At 38.1% G+C, this 23275-nt stretch overlaps 1 long non-coding RNA gene across 1 annotated transcript in view; it reads right to left on the bottom strand.

The window, feature by feature from the left end:
* Positions 1-15025: 15025 nt before the first annotated feature.
* LOC135966257 (uncharacterized) overlaps positions 15026-23275 on the bottom strand; it is a 349203-nt gene continuing 340953 nt past the window's right edge. Inside the window, exon 4 of the long non-coding RNA XR_010579477.2 lies at positions 15026-18629. This is a non-coding gene — a long non-coding RNA (uncharacterized lncRNA). The remainder of the gene's footprint in view (positions 18630-23275) is intronic.

Below are 23275 nucleotides of genomic sequence, written 5' to 3' on the forward strand. Positions count from 1 at the left end.
TGCATTTGACTTCAACAGGCACGCTAAGCGTGGTACCTGGAAACCTCCAGTCCATGTACCGGCGCTCTAGCTCCTGCACCTGAAGCTGGCTCTCCACCTCACCTCCTCCAGTCCGGGTTTCTTCCGTCTCACCGAGCTCACGCGTGCAGCTAGTCTGGCAACTTTTATTCCCGAGGCAAATTTTCCCGGGGCAAACATTTCTCCCCACTCGTATTTATTACCCTGTGTTTGCTACGGGAAGAACGCATTAGTCACTTTGCAGCCCCCGTGGCTGCTGTTCCTGTATTCAACCGCGGGGTTTGGGGGGAGTGTCTCCTGGTTTTCTCTGTGGAGACTAGGGACTTAGGGAGTTTTCTCTAGATTCCTGGGGGTTTCTGCGGGAAAAGCCTGATTCCCACAGCGGGGATGGCGGAAATTTGGCCGCAGTAGTCCGCGGGCACCGTCCGGTTACTACTGAGTCGTGGGGACACCTTTTTGGGTGGACAAAGATCAGCTGCCGGACAGCGGCCACCGAGGCAGTGCTGTCCAGGGCAAGGGACAGAAAACCCGCTCGGCTCCTGCGCGCAGAAGTGAGAAAGAGGAAATCTCAAGAGAGGAAAGAGACCCTGGGAAGGAGGAGAAACCACCATCTACCTATTAATCCCTTACTCTGAACAGCTGGAGCCCCTCTGCAGGGCCGGGGGGAGGCAGAAAAGCTACCTCCCTCAGCTCTGTTTTAACGTTGGTGAATATATGCCTCGAAGGACAGCAAGGGGGAGCTGTTTTCAGGCAATTTTACAAGAAAGGAAGAAAGGAAGCCCTTTCTACCTACTGTGTAGATGTAGAAGCGTGACTTTGTTGGTCAGAACGTTTCTGTATTGTGGCCGTGGTATAAATTTGATTTTCTCAGAAAAATATCGCCCTCTGTGAAACGCAGGCAAAAAATGCAAAAGATTTTATTCATTCCAGTTCTCAGTAATAATTCCACTTTACTATCCCGTTCATTCATGCAGTTACCAAGGTTGTCACGTTAAGATGCTGGACTTGAAATCTGGAGTCCTGCTTCCTGTGGCTAGATAATCCTGGGTCTGTGCGTCTTATAAATGGAAATGAAAGAACCTGCCTTTCCTGTTGATGAGGTCATTGGGAAGATCAAGTAAGACAATGTTCTGTATGGGGGAAATGCTCTAAAAACTGAAATCTGTGTTGTATTGGTTCATTTTCTCCAAGATATCCAGAAGGCAGAAGATTGAAATGGTTCAGGGATGGAAGGTAATAGGTAAAAGGATTCCAGACCACCTGTCTGGAAAAAATCCTTCAAGCAATTAGGTAATAGTCACTGACACAGAGAATTGACCTTCTTTTAAGTCACAAATTACACTATTAGTGCTCCTGATGAGAAAGAATGTTGATGGAACCTAGTGTCTGGGTATTGCAAAAGTGGTCTGTTGGCCACAACCTAGTGATTTTGTGGTTCTTGGCCCTACACACTTTTAGTTATTTTTCAGGAGAGGAAATCTGTAATACAGGCTCACCAAAATCTCTGTGGAGGTTCTTATTCCAGGAGATAGGGTGGTGGCCTCTCAGGAAATCATCTGTGTCAGACAATGTGATCCGATCATAAAACTGTATCCAATTATCCAATTTATAAAAATAACTTCTCAGGTTATGTTGGTGGATACAGTTGGAAGATATTATTGTTCAGTGACAACCGTACCAATTATCCATATATATTAAATGTCTATATGCCTGATACATAGATGTATGTGTATATGTATGTATCTGAGCATTCTATCAACTATCAATCATCTATCTATCTCTAACCTATCTATCTATCTATCTATCATCCATCTATCTATCTGTCACTGGTTGTGCTGGATGTCATGGGGCCTAGAAAGCAGGAAAAAAATGTTCACTGCAGATGGTGGAACCAGTCCCTTTTTTAAAAGCCATATAGTTTTAAACCTGTTTTTTACTTAATTTAACGGGTTCTATATACAAAGGAAAGCAGGACTATTACAATATAGACTCACTACTCATGTGCCTCACTGGACCTGCTATTAAAATTACCCCATAGAGAGTAAAATACCTGTGGTTTTAAAATATGAAAAAGAAAACACCACAAACAATATTTTATGTGGCACCTTGTGCTTTTTCTTAGAGCAATTTATATTTTCTCTGTACTTATTGTATTATTAAGATTTACCTTTTCCCTCTCTTTGTAGATTTCAGTTAACAGATTTTAGGGGTGAAATAATGAAAAAAAAATAAGGAAGTTGTTCTTACATATCCTGGAATAATCATTCTCTTTCATTTACCAATCTTCTTTTCTCTCATTTTGTAATTCGAGATATTTGAGAAGTACTTCAATTCATGGAAGCAGCTATCTCCTTCACTTAGTAGCTGTAAGACTATGTTTTCATCTTCAAGTTTCAAATTCTTCATCTGTAAAATCTTGGTGACTAAACACAATGCAGTTGCTGCAAGGATTATATAAATGGTTGTTTAAATTTCTGGCATTTTATCAATGTTCAAAACATTTTTTTTCATACATGTAAATCCTCCATATTACCTGCATATTAACATTTTCCCTTCCAATTAAAGCAACATATTCCCAATTTACATATGTGCAATGAGAAGAGTTTTGTGGTTAAATATGTTGGAGAAGTACTGTGTATGCATCCCACCCTCTCCTGGTGATTTGTACATAAAAAGGACCTGAGAAACTTCAGAAAAGAAACTTATTTAACCTTGTTCATCAATGTTTTCCAAGGTTATTTTACCATGGAAACCCCCCATTCTTTTACTTTCCCCATGGAATGGTGATGAACATGTCACAGGACAAGGTGACAGAGCAGGAGCATCACCATCTTGGACAAGCACTGCCATTTTAAAGTTCACTTTGTTCAAAAACCACCTAAATCCAAAGGGCATCAGCCTAATGGCTAAGGCCAGAATGACCATAAGCCACAAATGACATCTCTGACCAGAAACATTCCAAACCCCTCCCTGACCAGAGACATGTCAGCCCCAAGATAATCTCCCCTCCAACCAGATACATTCCAACCCTGCAACTGACTTCTCCTTTATACAGAAACATTCCACGCCGGTGATAAGTTCTCTTACCCTAAAACCAATAAATGACTCTTAGTCTGTAAGAGACAATGCTCCTGACTGAAATTTGCCAGAAGCCCCTTTCAGGTTTATTCTCCAAAATAAACCTATCTTTGACTGCTGAGCCACTTTTTGTGTTTCATTGCATATTTGATTGCTTCCTCTGCCCTATTGTTTAAGCAAAAATGCAGATTCACTGAGCCAGACGAAGGCATAAGTGACTATTCCTTTACCCTCTTCACATGTAAATTATCTTTTCAGTGAAAGACTAATCAAAGACTCAAAAGAATGCAACTGTTTGTCTCTTATCTACCTATGACCTGAAAGCCCCACTTTGAGTTGTCCCACATTTCCAGATTGAACTAATGTACATCTTACATATATTAATTGATGTCTTATATCTCCCTAAAATGTATAAAACAAAGCTGTACCCCGACCACCTTGGAGACAAGTCATCAAGACTTCATTAGGTTGTGTCATGGCAGTGTCCTTAGCCTTAGCAAAAATAAACTTTCTAAATTGATTGAGACCTGTCTCAGATACTTTTGGGTTCACAAAGACTAGGAGATCTTCACTGGTTATTACATATTTTTGGTTTTCTCTTTGGTAAACCAAGTACAGCGCAATCACAGTAGGAGTAGTAATAACAATGACACTAGTGACAATAATAATAGATAATATGAACATAGATATGTTCATATTATAATAATATGAACATAATATGAATAATAGATAATATGAATTTACCAACATTTGTTACCTATGCAATAGGTAAAGTCAATGGCGTAGTGCATGATAGTCCAATGACCACAGCACCAAGAAGGATTTAACAAGGAGATTTTATGCAATAAGTAAGGAGGATGCCAGGGATAGTTCCCAAAGCAGTGACCTCCCCTAACAATGGTGAAAACAGGGCTTTTATTGGGCTGGTTAGCTGAGTCATTGTATGTAGAGGTGGATTAAAGGCAGCACAGATGCAGATCATGCTTCCAAATACTGGCATGTTCAGAAAATGACAAATAAGCTCCTCCTCGGGTGGGGTTTTTAGTATGATAATGAGGAGAGTTTGCCAAAGTTCATCTCCAATCAGGCATCTCTGGATATGACCAGTTTTTTGTTTTGCTGGGGCTGAGCTTCTTCCTGGAACTTTCTGAGACAACATGAACTCGAGTTGTTGTTACAAATGGGTACTTTTTACAGTGCATACCCAAAAATCCAGGAGCCCTGGGTTACACATTGACTAAGTTCTTATTTCATGAGCAAAGTGCTTTATATTCATTATTTAATATAATCTTTAAAATACTATTTACTTTTAACTGTGTATAAGGACACAGTTATTATCCCATTTACAGATGAATAAAACAAGGATTACAGAGGTTAAGCAACTTAACCACAAGGCTGAGCCAGGATTCACACATAGGTCCATTTGAAGAAAAGGCCTGGGCTCTCCCCTCCGTACTCTGATGCCTCCCACACACGGAAAGCACTTAACACATCTTTGTGGAATGAGTTAACAAATGTTGTAATAGAAACTTACTTTCGAGTACTGAATGAATATAAAATTCAGAAAGTGCTTAGTGACTGGATAAATTAGGGAAGAGTTCTTGAGTAGCTGCCTTTGAGCAGCACTTAAATCTCTACAGTATTCCCCTGAAAAAAGGAGGGTCAGTGTTTATATTTGGAAGGGACTTAAATGGTTCTCATCTTTCTTCTGTCTTGGGAATCTGGTCAGGTAAGTGTATATGTGGCTTTAAAAGTTATCCAGGGAATGAGATTCTTTAACTACACACACACACACACACACACACACACACACACACACACACACACACACACAGAGAGAGAGAGAGAGAGAGAAAGTGAGAGTGTACTGGATTCTAAAAAGTGCTGCAAGTCAAGCATGAAAAAACATCAGGTCTTCATTATACTATTTATAGGGTAAAATTAAAAAGTGAGAACAGCATTTTGTCTGACATGGAGTTTTATTTTCTTATCTGCTAAGATGGGCTTACATGTATGAGTGCAGAGCTAGGACATTAAAAAGAGGCTACCATGTTCAACAAAATCTTAAGTATTCTGATGTTTGTTGATGAAATATTAGAATCTCATCACTTATTAAAACAAACAAATTCATTCCTAAGTCAGCCATTACAGTATTAGTAGAAAAATAACTCCAGAGAAAACCATTTCTAAAATCAGTATTATTTATATGTTCAGAAAATCGGTTTGCTTTTAAAATTACATGGTTGATTTAGTTTAAATGGCTTTTTAAAATTTAAAATCATTTAAATGGTTGAGTTTAAGACTTTTGCTCCTAACGAATTCATACTCATTTGGGTGTTCTGCATCTTCATGGTCAGCAGTTTTGCTATCCTGCCTAAATTTGATGATCATCAAGACTCATTCTTTCAGCGTGCTGGCAACATTGAGGCTACCTCTGTGTATTCATTAATTTGTTTTTCACAAGTGAAAAGGTTTGCATTGTTTGAAGGGTGCTAGACAGTAGTTGTGATACTATCATTTTTTGTTTATCTGCCGTGAATACTATTTATTAGAATTTTTTAATACTTATTTGCCTCTATTTTTCTTCAGGTTTGACAGGGGTTAGTTTTTTTAAAAATATATTCTTTTTGTTTTGTTTTTAGGCATATTTAAGCTAATTTCAGTAATCCATTTATTTTTGACACAAGGTCTCACTCTGTCACCCATGCTGGAGTGCAGTGGCGTGAGCACAGCACTGCAGTCTCAACCTCTCCAGGCTCAGGTGTTCCTCCCATCTCAGCCTCCCAAGTAGCTTGGACTACAGGCACATGACACTGCCTGGCTAATTTTTGTATTTTTTGTAGAGACAGGGTTTCACCATGTTGCCCAGGCTGGTGTCAAACCCCTGGGCTAAAGTGATCCGTTCACCTTGGCCTCTCAAAGTACTGGGATTACAGGTATGAGCCACTGTGCCTGGCTAGGCATATTTTAATGATGTGTAAACTTGCATTAAAAACACTATGACATAATCAGATTATGTATTTGTTAATATAACCTTTATCAGGAAAATGCAAAATATAAGAGTAAAACCACAAACTGCCAAGTTTGAAGCAACATATTCTATTTCTGTTCTTTACTCCACTCCTATGTCCTATTGTCTGTCACCTTACACACTTGCAAGGTGCTTCAAAGTTTTTCAAAAGCCTTTTTACCTATCTCCAGTAATATGGACTATGTTGCATTTTATTTTCTATTAGGATTCTATGGTGATGATGATATATTTATAACTAACTTATACTTAGAAAAAGCAGATGTGTTACCTGAGAAGAGGTTCAGTCCATTGAATTGCAACCTCAATGTACATGAGAAAGTTTCTAAGATTTAATTTCTCTGAATATATTTAAAGTATGGACATGAAATGGAATAGGCTTGAAATATTTAGGACTTTTCCTCAGTGTTCCTGAACAGTCTTTTACCTGGAAATGTTCTTTGATTACCTGGTAAGTCAACAGGAAGAAACAATAAGAAAGACGTCATCATTGCAGTTTCCTAAGTACTTGCAATCAGGTGGATGGCTGGTGCTCCTTATTCATGTCTACATTGAAGACACTATTAAAAGGGAAGAATTAATATGTAACTGATGTTCAAAGGCTTCTACACTTTCCAGAATCTCTGTTTAACCTTGTATTTGAATAGCTAGCCCATCTGCTCAACAATTTAACTATTCCTTCAATGATGATCTCTCACTGCCAGGCAAGCATTTTAGAAAAATGCTTTACACAACTAAATTCTGTATGGATTTATTTTATCATAACGGAATGGTAACTTCCCATACTCAGCCATAGAAAATTTGGCAGAAAACTCTGTAATACATTTCAACATTACTTTTACTATGGTTATGAATAAGGCAAGGAAAAAAATGAATCTATATGCATTCATTTATGATAAAAATAACTATTTTACTACTTAGAACAATAGTATTTTAATTTAAAAATATTTCGTTCTAAGGCCACGCACAGTGGCTCACACCTGTTATCCCAGCACTTTGGGAGGCCAAGGTGGGCAGATCACCTCGGATTAGGAGTTCAGGACCAGCCTGGCCAACATGGTGAAACCCTGTCTTTACGAAAAATACAAAAATTAGCTGGGTGTGGTGGCGGGCACCTGTAATCCCAGCTACTCAGGAGGCTGAGGTGCGAGAATTGCTTGAACCCAGGAGGTGGAGGTTGCAGTGAACCGAGACTGTGCCACTGCACTCTAGCCAGGGCGACAGAGCAAGACTCCATCTCTAAATAAATAAATAAATAAAATATTTCATTCTAGTCCTAGTATCCACAGGTGATCATGTTTATGATATGCTTAGGTTTATAATCCTTTTTCAGTGTGTGTATGTGTGTGTATCTTTTATAAAACTAAAATTAGACCATATTTTTTATTTTTCAACTTAGTAGCATTATGCAAACATCTCTCCATGTCTTTAAATATTCTTTTACATCATTAATTTCATGGATTCATAGTTCTTTCTCCTATTAATGCGCCTACTTTATTTTCTATTTTCTCCCCACCCTTTATTTTTGGAAAAATGTTGGCCTCCCAGCTTTTCCCCTTGTTTTTGTACACATGCTGCCTATAGATACCTCTTTATTCATATTCATATTTATTTCCTAAGGTTAAATTTCTGGAAGTGGAATTACTAGGTCAAAGATTATGTAAAATTTTGATCTGGTTTTCAAATCACTTATACACACACACACACATTTTAAAAACTAGAGTCAGAAGCTTACTCTGTTGCTCAGGCTGGAATGCACTGCCACAATCATCGCTCACTGCAACCTTGAACTCCTAGACTCAAGTGATCCTCCCACCTCAGCCTCCCGAGTAGCTGAGACTACAGGTGTGTGACATAACGCATGGCTGGTATTTAAAAAAAATTTTTTTTAGAGAAAGCATCTTGCTATGTTGCCAGGTTGATCTTGAGCTCCTGGCCTCAAGCAATCCATCCTCCTGGGCCTCCCAAAGTGTTGGGATGATAGGTTTGAGCCACCGTGCCCAGCCTATATATATATATATATATATATATATATATATATATATATATATCCAAATTAATGCTTAATCAGCAATAAATGAGATTGCGCATTTTCCACAGCTTTGTGAACATGGAACAGCCCCATTGAAAAGAAAATCTTTCTAAATTTGATAACGTATCTGATTGTTTTAATGTATTTCATCAGAAATATTTTATCGTTTTTGTCTCATTATTTACTCGATTAATAATGAGTTAAACATTTTCATAAATGTCTTATAACTTACAAACAGAATCTGAGAGTGCTGAATTGTGATAAAGAAAGTGCTCAAATGAGAAATTTTACTTTTACTTCTTCTCTATGAGCTGTTATAAATTATACAGAAAAAATAATACGTGGTATATATTGACCATAAGTAGCAGAAGCTGTAATCCAGGTTTTGCATACATTATCTTATTTACTCCTCACGAATCTAATGAGATGGGCTAACCACTATTTTACATATGAGGATGTGGACCTCCGAGAGGGTAAATAAATTGCCCAAGAGCACACAGCCAGTAGTGTACTCTGCTCAGATGGCATATTTGGGTTTTCTTTCTCCCAAGACTGTGCTCTTCCCCTCTACTAACTTGTTTCTAATAGAGTCACTCTTTCCACATTTGCTGTCTAGCTTGGTCTAGATAGAAAACATTTTTTTCTACTGCCATAATTCTTGCCATGGCTGTTATAGAGTTCATTTGTCCTCATAATTGGACAGGGCTAAGGGAGCAAGAGGCTTTTGAATTTCAATGGTAACTCTTGACCATCTGAGGATCTCTTGAGATTCTGTTTCCTGGGTTTAAAAGAGCTTCCCTTTTCATCTCTTAACAATGTTGACAAATTAAAACCTGTTTTATCTGCTTCATGTGGACCCATTCCAGCTTCACCTTGCCTCCTGAGTTGACTGAGATTTTCAGTGGGAAAAACAGTATTAGCCAGTTTAGTGTGGCGACTCTACCCTGACAAAACCTTATGAAATTGAAATCTTATTGTAAGCCTCATATTGCCTTTATGAAACTCCAGAATAGGGACTCACTGGAGGATATCCTGGGTTTAGCAATTAGTTTTGGCAACAGAGTATACTCTAGGGCACAGTAATCCCATAGAAAATTAAACTAGGAGTCTTTGGCTTTTTAAATGTTTTGTTGTATTACTTTGTTTTAATCAAACAAATATATTAGTTAAAATGTAATTTGCAAGATCAATGATGTGGCTTAGAAAAAGAGAGAATGTCAGGTCACAGAGGCATCTTAATTATTGAAAGGAATCTGACTAAAACTACAATTAGAGAGTTAAAAATAACAAATCTTTTGAAATATAATTGTTTACGAACACGTAAAAGAACAAACGGGATATATTTAACACCAAAATGGCCTAAGCTATAATTTACCTTTCAGATTTGGTAATTGAACCAATACATATATATGAGAATAATTATGTTTTAATCACATAAATGTAAAAAATGTTTTTATTAATTATGATTTTGTGAGTTAGCTTGAAGTGCTATACTTATCAGTAGTAGCTTAAAATTAATTGTAATATCATTTGAAAATATACCAATTTTTTGTAACCTCTTACCACTTTTTACCTTGTATCATAAAACATTTAAAATACATTATTTGATGTGAGTCTCAGAACAATGTATGTTGCAATGTAAGTGGCAGAATACCATTTTCATCTGGTATTGCAATGAATTTTCTCTCATGATGCTTCTGCCATTTTTTTTCCTGTGGTAAGTGTTTCATTTCTTTATTCTAAATTTTTAGTTGACACATAATTATTTTAAGCCAAGTTTTATATTATGTGCATTTTTTTTTCTGGAAAAGGTTTTGATAGTAAAATATCAAAACTAAGTCATTAGAAGAAAGATAATTTATAGAAAACTTTAAAAAGCAGTAACAAAGTTAGCCTTTTATTACTCTTTTTATTATACAATAAACTTTTTATTATATAATTTATTATACAATCATACAATTTATTATACAAAATTGTATAATATTTTATTCAATTTTTATTATACAAATAGTATAATTGTATTTATACAATTTATTATACAATTATACAATTTATTATTATATAATTATACAATTACACAAAAACTCTTTATTATACAATTTTTATTATATATTTGTTTTCTAAGTCATGTTGTAGAAGATGAAAATATGAAGATGGGGTCTATCTCTTAGTCATCTTTGTTTTCCTGACTAAGTTCTATTAAAAAAAATTGTATGATTTCTTTTCTTTTTCATGCCAAAGAAACTGAAGGACAAGGGACTTTCTAAAAAGATAGTGATTGTAATTATCCAGTGTCAGAGAAAACAAAAATTAAAAAAATATTCAGGGGGCTTTGACATTTAGGATAATAGATAATTTTGTTTTTTTATTTTCTGTGAGTCTTCTTTCAGTTATCAACTAAATACTGGAATTCTTGTATCAAAATATTTTCCTTTGATTTTCTCAGTCCCAAATTGACTATAAAAATGTAATTGTCGATGTTTGAGGAGGCCAAAAAATAATACTTCTCTGTCTTCCTTGTCTTCAGAAATAATTGAGAAATAAGCACAAGAGTCAGATCTATGGAAAACACAGTATTAGTTTAATAATTGATAAGTCTTAGATTAGAAGATGTGGAACAGAGGTACAGCCCCAGTGGGGACTCTTATACTTTACTCTTGAATGAGACCTACTCATCCGGCCACCATTCTCTGTCTCGTGGGCAGACAGCTTTCTGCATGGCACAGAGCAGTCCAGAATGACACTACCCTGTCTGAGGGGAATGATGAGCTTCAGGGCACACCACCCTCAAAATACCCCCAAAATGTGGCATATTGAATATTTTAAGCTAAAGAAGTTTGAGAGACAGCATGTGCCAGAAGGATTTTCTGCCCTTCGCCTGAAGCAGGTCATGATACCCTCATGTCAGAGATGACCTCCCTATGTCCAGAGGAAAGCAGCCCCGTTATCTCTGAAGACACAGGGAGCCAGCAAATAGCAGGCCTTGTTAGATCTCCCTCAGTTTATCACCATGAGATCACACCATTTTGCTCTATCACATTTCTCCAGACTATTCACTCTTCGTCAAACCTACTTTAAAAAATACTCAGGTTTTAACATTTCTCTAGATCTTTATTTCCTTATAGAGGCTCCCATAAACCTTAGGTTAAATACATTTGTATGCTTTTCTCTTGTTAATCCATCTTTTGTTATAGGAGCCTTAGTCATGAACCTAAGATAGGATATTTTTCCTACCCTACAGAAGGTATATGCAAAACAGCCAGATCCCAGACGGGGTGAGCTCACCAGTTCATCATCCTCCTCTCTTCAGAAAGGATGTGAATCTAAAGTGTGGGGAAAAGCCAAGGAAACCACCACCACATGGAAACACAAAAGCAGAGGTATGTGATAGTCTTTATGCTAATATAACTGGACGTTATGCAGCTCGAAAATATCATGTATCTGCTGAAGGTGAGAAACTTAATCTGACAAATCCCAAGTGACACAGTCAATTCTAGTGCAAAATGTAGTTTCTTAACCCAATGCCTCTCCACCCCTACTCATGCTCCACTTCTTTTCCCTACTTCTACTTGGGGTCATCTAACATCTGTGGAGTCTTATGTACTTTTGTGGTTTCAGTAGAAGGCCATCTGCCAGGAGTTCCTGCTGGCTCCAGCTGAGGAGTGGCAAAAACCGTCAGAAAAAAATGTCCAAGACTTGCAATTAGGTAAAAGAGATTCCTGGGTGTTGTTTCTGGAGAGTAAGTGCATTGTCATTGTCATGATGTGTAACTGTTTGACTTTTTACTGAGTAGTCTATTTTACAGCTCTGAAAAAGTCACTTGCAGGAAACTGAAAGTAATGCAAGTGATTGCTGTCCATAACAACATAAATGAATTTTTTCCAATAGAAATGTAATTGATTTCTGCCCAGTATAAAAGATAACTGCAAGCATTATGTTTTATGAACCAATAGAAAAATAATCATCAATCTTACGTCTTTTAGCAAAATCATTTCAGAATTCTTGACTGCCTATGTATTACTCTTCTTCAAATTCTCCCCTGAACAGGTCTTAACATCTTGGTTCCATCCTTAATTAATAAGCTGAATAAAACTGTAGCATGTGTTCATTTTACATTTGCAAGACAGTCATGACTTTATCTTTATAAAATTTATACATAGCAGCCCTGTGTGGTCTCAGGGGTCTGTCTCTATCTTTGCCACATCCCATACTGATGTCCATAGCTACTCTAGCTGGTCCTAGCTAGTCCTCTGTTCTATCACAGGTGAGGCATGGTACTGGCTCTAGGGTTGCGGTGAGGGAGGAACACTCAGTATCTTCCCTTGTTTTTGTTCCTCTCCACTCTTACTGGCATTTTTCATTCACTTAGATCTATTCAGATCCACCGTCTGTCCCCAGCTTGACTATCCTAAGTCTTTGCTTTGGGGTTCTCTCCCCTTCATTGTGAAGACTGACTGCCTGGCCTCCTTCTGTAAGTACATAGCTACTTCTTTGCCCCATGGGTATACAGGAACTTCTAAAATCTAATCTACATTCACAGGGATTGCAGGGAGTCAAGCTATCACAGGAATGGCTATTTCAAGTCCTCTCTGCCTAAATATACTCCAATAACATTGTCTGAGTCTATTTTGTATTATTACAAAAGAATACCTGAGAGTGGGTAATTTACAAACAAAAGAGGTTTGTTTAGCTCATAGTTTTGCAGGCTGAGAAGTTCAAGGGCATAGTCCTGGCTTCTGTGCTGCTTCACAACATGGTGGAGAGGGTCAAAGGAGAGGCAGACATGGGTGAAGAGGGGAAAACCTGAGGAGCATCCTGGCTTTATAACAACTCACTCTTGCGAGAACTAATCCACTCCTGCAAGAAGTAGTTTTGTCTCACTAGAGCAAGAACTGACTTATACATGAAAACAGCAGTAAGACATTCATGAGAGATCTGCTTCCATAACTCAAACACCTCCCACTAAGCTCCACCTGCCAACACTGCCACATTGGGGATCAAATTTCAACATAAGTTTGGGTGGGACAAACCAACCATATCCAAATCATAGCAACCATATTTATGCTATTGCTTCCACGCTGGGTATGCCTAGGAACACTCTGCAAAGCCTTTTCTTTGCAGAATTCTAAGCTAGAAGTGGGACACAATCCTCTTCTGCTTTTAGATTTTAAAATCTATCTAGGAGTTTCTATCCTTTCCTCCCTGTGCTTTCAAACTTAAAAACAAGGTGAGCAGAAAGAAGGGACCCATATTTAGATTTAAACCTTAATTTTTTTCTCCTGAACCTCTCCAGATCTTCCCCCACTGTGTAGTAAGGATCTTTATTAGGTAGGAAAACCCTTCTTCAGTCTTATAGTACAGAATCCTTTTCACTTCATTATGTACCCAGCAGTCATTCAGGAGCAGGTTGTTCAGTTTTCATGTAGTTGAGCGGTTTTGAGTGAATTTCTTAATCCTGAGTTCTAGTTTGATTGCACTGTGGTCTGAGAGACAGTTTGTTATAATTTCTGTTCTTTTGCATTTGCTGAGGAGTGCTTTACTTCCAACTATGTGGTCAGTTTTGGAATAAGTGCGATGTGGTGCTGAGAAGAATGTATATTCTGTTGATTTGGGGTGGAGAGTTCTGTAGATGTCTATTAGGTCTGCTTGATGCAGAGCTGAGTTCAATTCCTGGATATCCTTGTTAACTTTCTGTCTCGTTGATCTGTCTAATGTTGACAGTGGGGTGTTAAAGTCTCCCATTATTATTGTGTGGGAGTCTAAGTCCCTTTATGGGTCTCTAAGGACTTGCTTTATGAATCTGGGTGCTCCTGTATTGGGTGCATATATATTTAGGATAGTTAGCTCTTCTTGTTGAATTGATTCCTTTACCATTATGTAATGGCCTTTTTGTCTCTTCTGATCTTTGTTGGTTTAAAGTCTGTTTTATCAGAGAGTAGGATTGCAACCCTTGCTTTTTTTTGTTTTCCATTTGCTTGGTAGATCTTCCTCCATCTCTTTATTTTGAGCCTATGTGTGTCTCTGCACATGAGATGGGTCTCCTAAATACAGCACACTGATGGGTCTTGACTCTTCATCCAATTTGCCACACTGTGTCTTTTAATTGGAGCATTTAGCCCATTTACATTTAAGGTTAATATTGTTATGTGTGAATTTGATCCTGTCATTATGATGTTAGCTGGTTATTTTGCTCATTAGTTAATGCAGTTTCTTCCTAGCATTGGTGGTCTTTACAATTTGGCATGTTTTTGCAGTGGCTGGTACTGGTTGTTCTTTTCCATGTTTAGTGCTTCCTTCAGGAGCTCTTGTAAGGCATGCCTGGTGGTGACAAAATCTCTCAGCATTTGCTTATCTGTAAAGGATTTTATTTCTCCTTCACTTATGAAGCTTAGTTTGGCTGGATATGAAACTCTGGGTTGAAAATGCTTTTCTTTAAGAATGTTGAATATTGGCCCCCACTCTCTTCTGGCTTGTAGAGCTTCTGCCAAGAAATCCGCTGTTCGTCTGATGGGCTTCCCTTCGTGGGTAACCTGACCTTTCTCTCTGGCTGCCTTAACATTTTTTCCTTCATTTCAACCTTGGTGAATCTGACAATTATGTTTCCTGGAGTTGCTCTTCTCAAAGAGTATCTTTGTGGTGTTCTTTGTGTTTCTTGAATTTGAATGTTGGTCTGCCTTGCTAGGTTGGAGTTCTCCTGGATAATATCCTGAAGAGGGTTTTCCAACTTGGTTCCATTCTCCCCATCACTTTTAGGTATACCAGCCCAACGTAGATTTGGTCTTTTCACATAGTCCATATTTCTTGGAGGCTCTGTTTGTTTCTTTTTACTCTTTTTTCTCTAAACTTCTCTTTTTGCTTCATTTCATTCATTTGGTCTTCAATCACTGATACCCTTTCTTCCAGTTGATCGAATCTGCTACTGAAGCTTGTGCATGCATCACGTAGTTCTTGTGCCATGGTTTTCAGCTCCATCAGATCATTTAAGGTCTTCTCTATGCTGTTTATTCTAGTTAGCCATTCGTCTAATCTTTTTACAAGGTTTTTAGCTTTGTGATGGGTTCCAACATCCTCCTTTAGCTTAGAGAAGTTTGTTATTACCAGTTGTCTGAAGCCTTCTTTTCTCAACTCGTCAAAGTCATTCTCTGTCCAGCTTTGTTCTGTTGCTGGCGAGGAGCTGTTTCCTTTGGAGGAGAAGAGGCACTCTGATTTTTAGAATTTTCAGCTTTTCTGCTCTGGTTTCTCTCCATCTTTGTGATTTTATCCACTTTTGGTCTTTGATGAGGGTGAAATACAGATGGAGTTTTGGTATGGATATCCTTTCTCTTTGTTAGTTTTCCTTTTAACAGTCAGGACCCTCAGCTGCTGGTCTGTTGAAGTTTGCTGGGGGTCCACTCCAGATCTGTTTGCGTGGGTGTCAGCAATGGAGGCTGCAGAACAGCAAATATTGCAGAACGGCAAATGTTGCTGTCTGATCGTTCCTCTGGAAGCTTTGTCTCAGAGGGGCAGCCAGTCATATGAGGTGTCAGTGGGCCCCTGTTGGGAGGTGCCTCCCAGTTAGGCTACTCAGGGGTCAGAGACCCACTTGAGGAGGCAGTTTGTCTGTTCTCAGATCTCAAACTCCATGCTGGGGGAACCACTACTCTCTTCAAAGCTGTCAGACAGGGACGTTTAAGTCTGCAGAAGTTTCTGCTGCCTTTTGTTCAGGTATGGAGTCTACAGAGGCAGGCAGGCCTCCTTGAGCTGTGGTGGGCTCCACCCAGTTCGAGCTTCCAGGCCACTTTGTTCACCTACTAAAGCCTCAGCAATGGTGGGTGCCCCTCCCCCATCCTCTCTGCCTCCTTGCAGTTCGATCTCAGACCTCATTGCTGTGCTAGCAATGAGGGAGGCTCTGTGGGCATGGGACCCTCCGAGCCACACATGGGATATAATCTCCTGGTGTGCCATTTGCTAAGACCATTAGAAAAGCAGAGTATTAGGGTAGGAGTGACCCGATATTCCAGGTGCCATCTGTCAAGGCTTCCCTTGGCTAGGAAAGGGAATTCCCCAACCCCTTGCAGTTCCCAGGTGAGGCGATGCCTCACCCTGCTTCAGCTCACGCTCTGTGGGCTGCACCCACTGTCCTGCACCCAGTGTCTGACAAGCCCCAGTGAGATGAGCCCGGTACCTCAGTTGGGAATGCAGAAATCACCCATTTTCTGCGTCAGTCATGCTGGGAGCTGTAGACTGGAGCTGTTCCTATTTGGCCATCTTGGAACCTAACTCCAGAATCCTTTTCACTCTGTGATTTGAGGCATGATAAGCTCTATTCTCTACATCAGCCAGGATTTGCTTATAATGCAAACAGAGGAATACCTAAAAATCTCTTCTTTTTCAAGATTCTGGCTTTTGCCAATCAAACATTCTTTGGATTTTATATTATTTATTTGCTATGGACTTAGCTCTATTTTAAAGCTGAGCAATGGTGTTTCTTTCAGTATAAATTTGCATCTCCTTTCTCTACTCCTCCCCTCCTTATTCTCTTTCCCATACACTTACAAAGCAACAAATGATGCTTTTTACAACTGGAGTGACTATGTGACTTGAAAGTTTTAGAAATTACTGAGAATAAAAAAATGCATCAATTGATATTTTCAAGTTCTTCTGCATACACCATTACTTTTCAAAAGAGAAGATAGTATCAGTGCACTTTCTTCTGAATGTTGCCTTAAATGAATCTCAGAAAACATCCTTTTGAACTTTATGTGAAGAGTTGTACAAAAGCTCTGTTAATATTGTGTCAGATTTTAAAAAATGGACTATTAAGCTTCTATCATTCTTTTTATTTTGATCCAGATATCTGAGAGTATGAATGTTCTTAGTGCAAATAATAAATTGAATGCTCTCAAGCGGATAAAATTTTAAAATAATTCTATCTTAAGATGTCTAACAAAATGAATAAAAATTATAAACTCTTATGAATGAGGTTTTACTCTCTAAGTGTTTCTTGTTAAGAACCATAGAAGGACTTCCCTTTTAGGAATGCTTTGGATATTCGAATACATTTAATGCCAGGGCATAAGCTAAGGCTTGTTAGCTTTTCTCCCCCTCCCACAGCACCAAGAGACCTAACATTCACCCATTTGTAACAGTTGTTTTAGAACAGTGATTGTCAAGGAGAGGAAAAATGAGGAAGCATAGCAGAATTTCTAGGGAACTGTAGAAAGAGAGAGCATATTGGGAAGGTCTTGTGATATTTGAAAATTACTCTGAAATGTTTCTGGAACTCCTTCCACTGGTTCTCATGGAAGAAGTCTAACCTCTTAGGATGTGCAAGTTTAATGGAGTAAATGTAACACTTCATCTTGTGCATGAAGTGCTATATTCAGAAGCAAAATACTAAAAGCTATAGGTTTTTTAAAAAGTAACTTTTAATTAAAAGCAACTCAACATTTTAAAAGCATTCTACATTCTCTCTTTCCCCTGACATTTGAAATTCTCAATGAAGTCTTTCCTGAGACATTTAAATAGACATTCAACATTGTGAGAGTTCCTCCTTTTGGGGGTTTTATAAACGCAAAGCACAGAACACATCAAAGTAAGGACATATTTGTTCATCTATTTCTATTCATTTTTCTTTCCCTTTTTCCTCTTCCTCTATTCCAGCCCACTCTGTCCCACCGACCCCATAGCGAGTGTCTTAGGAGGTCTCATTCTGACTTAAGACTCTGTCTTAATGTCTTTTTAATTTTTTTCTAAAACAGGGAAATGTCTTCAAGGGCCAAATAGGTAATATACATGTGAGTTATAGAACAGAGGAAGTGGGAGAAATGGAATTTAGCTAACTAAGTTCACATCTTTCTCAAGAACATTCAGATTAAAATTTAAAAGCCACACTGTTCTGATGAGATGAAACAAGCGTACAAGAGCACCAGTTTCATCCCCATTTTAGCATGCACTCAAAAAAGAAAATCCTAATGCATTTTGCCATTGCCAGACAGCTCTTATTTCTTTTATATCCCTCTCTCCTAGTGGTTTCAGGGCAATTTCTTAAAATTCAGTGGTGTGCTTATTCAGTGTTGTAATGATACCCTGAGCTTTGTACTGTGAATATTTCATTTAATTTCTTGTGCCTGTGCAATAGAGGACTAATCTGTACAACTAAACTTTCTTATATCATGTCTCTATGTAGTCCATCTGGTTATTTACAAACACTGGTGAGTCTCATTTCTTTCTGTAATATTGTTTTTATTTTTTTTCCTCCCTTCTCTGTTTCTTAAATGTTTAGCCAGCTTTGTCTTTTAATGTCAGTCCTCATTGCATAGTAGCATTTAGTGAACTTTCAGTTCATCTGTAATGATTTCTCTGTAAGTCAATTGATTTGCTGCTAAAGGATTTCAACAAAAGATCAGCATGACTGAATGTCCTTGTCAACTGCTCCTCATTCTTGCCTTCTTGTCTTCAAGCTTGCTGGTCTTGTTAGAGTGCTGCTTTAACCTGGAAAAGAATTTCAAGTGGCTGTTATGAAGGAAGAAGAAGACTAGAAGACTATTTTAAATTACCTATTGAAACTCTACTTTTTTTTTTTTTACATTTTCCATTTGGAAAATTTCCTTTGCTGTGTTGCTTTCTGATTGGCTTCTAGATGTCTCCTTGCATCAATGGATACATTTCCTTCTTCAGAAATTGAATTTTAGCTCAATCTGAGTAGCCTTCCCTTTCTAGAACTATCAGACATCTTACAAATTTGAACTTTTTTATAACTCCTTTCTTGGCATGACCAATGATTTAGCTAATTAGCACATGGCTTTTTATTCAGAGAAATCTTGTTTGAATTCTGTTTCTGGTTAAATGATTTTTAACAAGAAGTTAATCTCGTTGTAAAATAAGAGTGCTTATACCCTTTTCATAGTAATTGTGTAAAGACTTAGGATTACAGTAGGCAAAGGAAGGTGTTTTCAATAAAACAAAGTGTCCTTCCAGTTCCCTGCTTTAAAGTAGGGTCCTCAATCTTCCCATCTCCATTGTTCAGTGTATGTATCACTCGGGATAAGCTAAATTATGCTAAAGTAACAAGCAAACACCAGATCTCAGCGGCTTAGAGCAATCAAGATTTATTTCTTATTCATACTACTATTCATCATGCATAGTTGGGGCTTTACTCCATGTGCTTCTCATTCAGGAACCTCGGTGAGGAGGCTTGATCATTTGGAATGTCTCCAGTTACTGTAGCAGGGAGAAGGGAAGAGAAAGAATCATGTACCAGCTCTTAAATAATTCTGCCCAAAAGTGACACACATCACTTTCACTGATGTTTTATTAACTGTAGCCAGTTAGCCACACCTAATCCAAGAAGGCAGATTTCTGTGTGCCCAGAGAAGGGAAGAGGACTACATGTATTGATGAAAGGCATGAATATCGATCATTAAATATTTCCCGGTTGTCCTTTTTGAACTTCCTTTTTTTTTTTTTTTTTTTTTTTTTTTTTTTTTTTTTTAAAGACAGAGTCTCGCCCTGTCACCCAGGCTGAAGTGCAGTGGCACGATCTTGGCTCACTGCAACCTACACCTCCCAGGTTCAAACGATTCTCCTGCCTCAGCCTCCCAAGTAGCTGGGACTACAGGTGTGTACCACCACACCCAGCTAATTTTTGTGTTTTTAATAGAGACAGGGTTTTCACCATGTTGGTCAGGCTGGTCTTGAACTCCTGACCTCATGATCCACTCACCTCAGTCTCCCAAAGTGCTGGGATTACAGGTGTGAGCCACTGTGCCAGGCCTCCGGTTGTCCTTTTTGAGCCCAAATAAGATCTTTTACTGGCACTCATGTGCCAGTAAAACTATAACATCCATTGATATTATGGTTATTTTGAATTGTAAATGACATAAAGTGGAGCCAGAGTGGCTAACTCTGGTTTTTGTATTCTTTCTTGAGACTACCTGAGAGGACACAAAGTGGATACTTAGCCCTTGTCCAAACAGTCTTCTAGATATTTGGGTTGCTTACTCACAGCACTCTCTTCTTTCAGAGAGAAAGAGGGGTTGGAGAGTAAGAAAATTAAAATAACCAATGTTCTCCTATTAAGTGCTATTTTAAATACCTATTGTTTTCCTTAATCACGTAAGTAATACATTGAAGATACATATGCAAATACCTCAGTATGTATAAGCTGGCAACTTACATGGTACTTTTTATGTATAGGATTATTTTCAAGGAAGCTCAGTCTATCAGTCAAAATTTATTAGATAGAAATTCTAATTTTGCCTTTATAACTCAATGAACAATTAAAGGGTCTAATTCAAACTTTTTGAGAATATTTTCTCTTTTTTCCAAATTATTACATACTCAGATACACTCTTGAATCTCTCATTCAACAAGTCCCCAACCTTTGCCCATGAAACTTTTCTTCTCTTTCTTTTCTTCATACCCCATCATTCTAATTTACATCATGTTAATCTTTTTGGATTATGTTTACATATTTAGTTTCTCTTCCGTTTTGCTCCAATTCAAATTCTTTATAACAACCACAAGAACATGAAACTCCTGTAAATAGCCAATGTATTAATTAGGGTAGGACAGGCTCTGTCCTGTAGTAACAGAGCAATTCTGACACCTCAGTGGCTTCACAAAAATTTTATTTCTCACTCATGCAAAGTCTAATGCAAGTTGAGCAGCTTTCCCCCAAGCAGTGACTCAGAGGTCCATGTTTGTTCCATCAAGGAGTTCCTCGGAATCTTACACTTCCAAATTCATCCTTAGATGGGTGGACATTGATAAGGCAGGAAAGAGAGCCAAGGCGTTCAAGAGAAATTTTAGGGGCCTGATCCAGTGACATACGTGACTTCTTTTCACATTCTAGTGGCCAGAATGATCTCACGGTTCCAACCTAATTGCAAAAGAGGCTGGGAAATGTGGTCTCCTGTGTGTCAAGGAAGGGAAAGATAAGTAAGCATCTATCCAGTCTAGCTCACAGCAAGCAGGTAAAAGTCTTCCTTTCCTTTTCCCCAAAACAGTTATTGACAACTAATACGGTCTCTAAGTTTCTAAGTTTTCATATTTCATGATTCTAAGACATTACATATGTTTTTTCTTGGAGTCTTATTACAAGATAAATCATCAGTAAGGTTTTGTGTTTTGGTTAAGTGTAAAGAGGATTTATACTAAGTCTAAAGTTCATTAGACAAATTCCAATTCAACTATAGATTATTTTGGAGGTCCCACTGCATTAACAAGTACGTTTTTGTCCATGGGCAGAAACTCAAAACTTTGTTTTAGCAAAAAAAGAAAAGTGCAGAGGCACAAAGCTTTAGGCACAGCCGGATCCTGGGGCATACATAAGATCATTAAGCCTCTATCTATTTTCATTTCTTACAGTGTCTCTATGGCTTGGTCCCTAGTGGCCCAAGATTCAGATCCTACCATCTTGGCAACCACAGTGAAAAGAGAGTATATTTCTCATTAGACATAACAGAAAATTCCTGGGGAGTATTATGTTCAGGTTGGATCATATGTTCATCCTTGAGCCAACCACAATAGACAACAAGATGGAATTCTGTGATTGGCTTGGCCTGGGTTCCATGTCCATCCCTGTGGGCAGGGAAAGAGTGAAAACAGCCTTATGTGGATCGCATGAAATGGATTCCTCATAGGAAAGAATGCTTCTGTTGCTAGAAAAGGAGAGTATTCTAAGCTGGCAAAAATAACAGATATTTACTTCACATATGAAAACCAATCTGTTGATCTCAGACTTGCAATGGATGGCTGAATTTCATCCAAGCTTTTCTTTGCATAAGTGACTGGGGAAGAAGTACTGACTTTACTTTTATCATTTACAGTGTTTTTTATTTTTATTTTTTCTGTATATGCTAGTTAATTAAAATGAATAAAAGAAATTCCTATATTATGATCATTTAGTCTCAGTAGTAGCCAATAAATATTTCTGGAAAGAAGTACCCAGTACCTGTGTGGGTGCTATTATTGAATTTTTTTTTTAAATTATACTTTAAGTTCTAGGGTACATGTGCACAACGTGCAGGTTTGTTACATATGTATACATGTGCCATATTGGTGTGCTGCACCCATTAACTCATCATTTACATTAGGTATTTCTCCTAATGTTATCCCTCCCCACTCCCCCCACCCCATGACAGGTCCCAGTGTGTGATGTTCCCCATTCTGTTTCCAAGTGTTCTCATTGTTCAATACCCACCTATGAGAGAGAACATGCAGTGTTTAGTTTTCTGTCCTTGTGATAGTTTGCTCAGAATGATGGTTTCCAGCTTCATCCATATCCCTACAAAGGACATATACTCATCCTTTTTTTATGGCTGCATAGTATTCCATAGTGTATATGTGCCATATTTCTTAATCCAGTCTATCATTGATGGACATTTGGGTTGGTTCCAAGTCTTTGCTATTGTGAATAGTGCCACAGTAAACATACGTGTGCGTGTGTCTTTATAGCAGCATGATTTATAATCCTTTGGGTATATACCCAGTAATGGGATGGCTGGGTCATATGGTACATCTAGTTCTAGATCCTTGAGGAATCGCCATACTGTTTTCCATAATGGTTGAACTGGTTTACAGTCCCAGCAACAGTGTAAAAGTGTTCCTATTTCTCCACGTCCTCTCCAGCACCTGTTGTTTCCTGACTTTTTAATGATCACCATTCTAACTGGTGTGAGATGGTATCTCACTGTGGTTTTGATTTGCATTTCTCTGATGGCCAGTGATGATGAGCACTTTTTTTATGTGTCTGTTGGCTGCATAAATGTCTTCTTTTGAGAAGTGTCTGTTCATATCCTTCACCCACTTTTTGATGGGGTTGTTTGATTTTTTTCTGGTAAGTGTGTTTAAGTTCTTTGTAGATTCTGGATATTAGCCCTTTGTCAGATGGGTAGATTGCACAAATATTCTCCCATTCTGTAGGTTGCCTGTTCACTCTGATGGTAGTTTCTTTTGCTGTGCAGAAGCTCTTTAGTTTAATTAGATTCCATTTGTCTATTTTGGCTTTTGTTGCCATTTCTTCTGGTGCTATAGTCATGAAGTCCTTGCCCATGCCTATGTCCTGAAATGTTTTGTTTAAAGTTTTGACAATCTGAGGGTAAGAATGTCACAAGTGGCCATTAGTAAGCCATATT

The sequence above is a fragment of the Macaca fascicularis genome, chromosome 11, assembly GCF_037993035.2.
Source record: "Macaca fascicularis isolate 582-1 chromosome 11, T2T-MFA8v1.1".
Classification (NCBI taxonomy): Eukaryota; Metazoa; Chordata; class Mammalia; order Primates; family Cercopithecidae; genus Macaca; species Macaca fascicularis.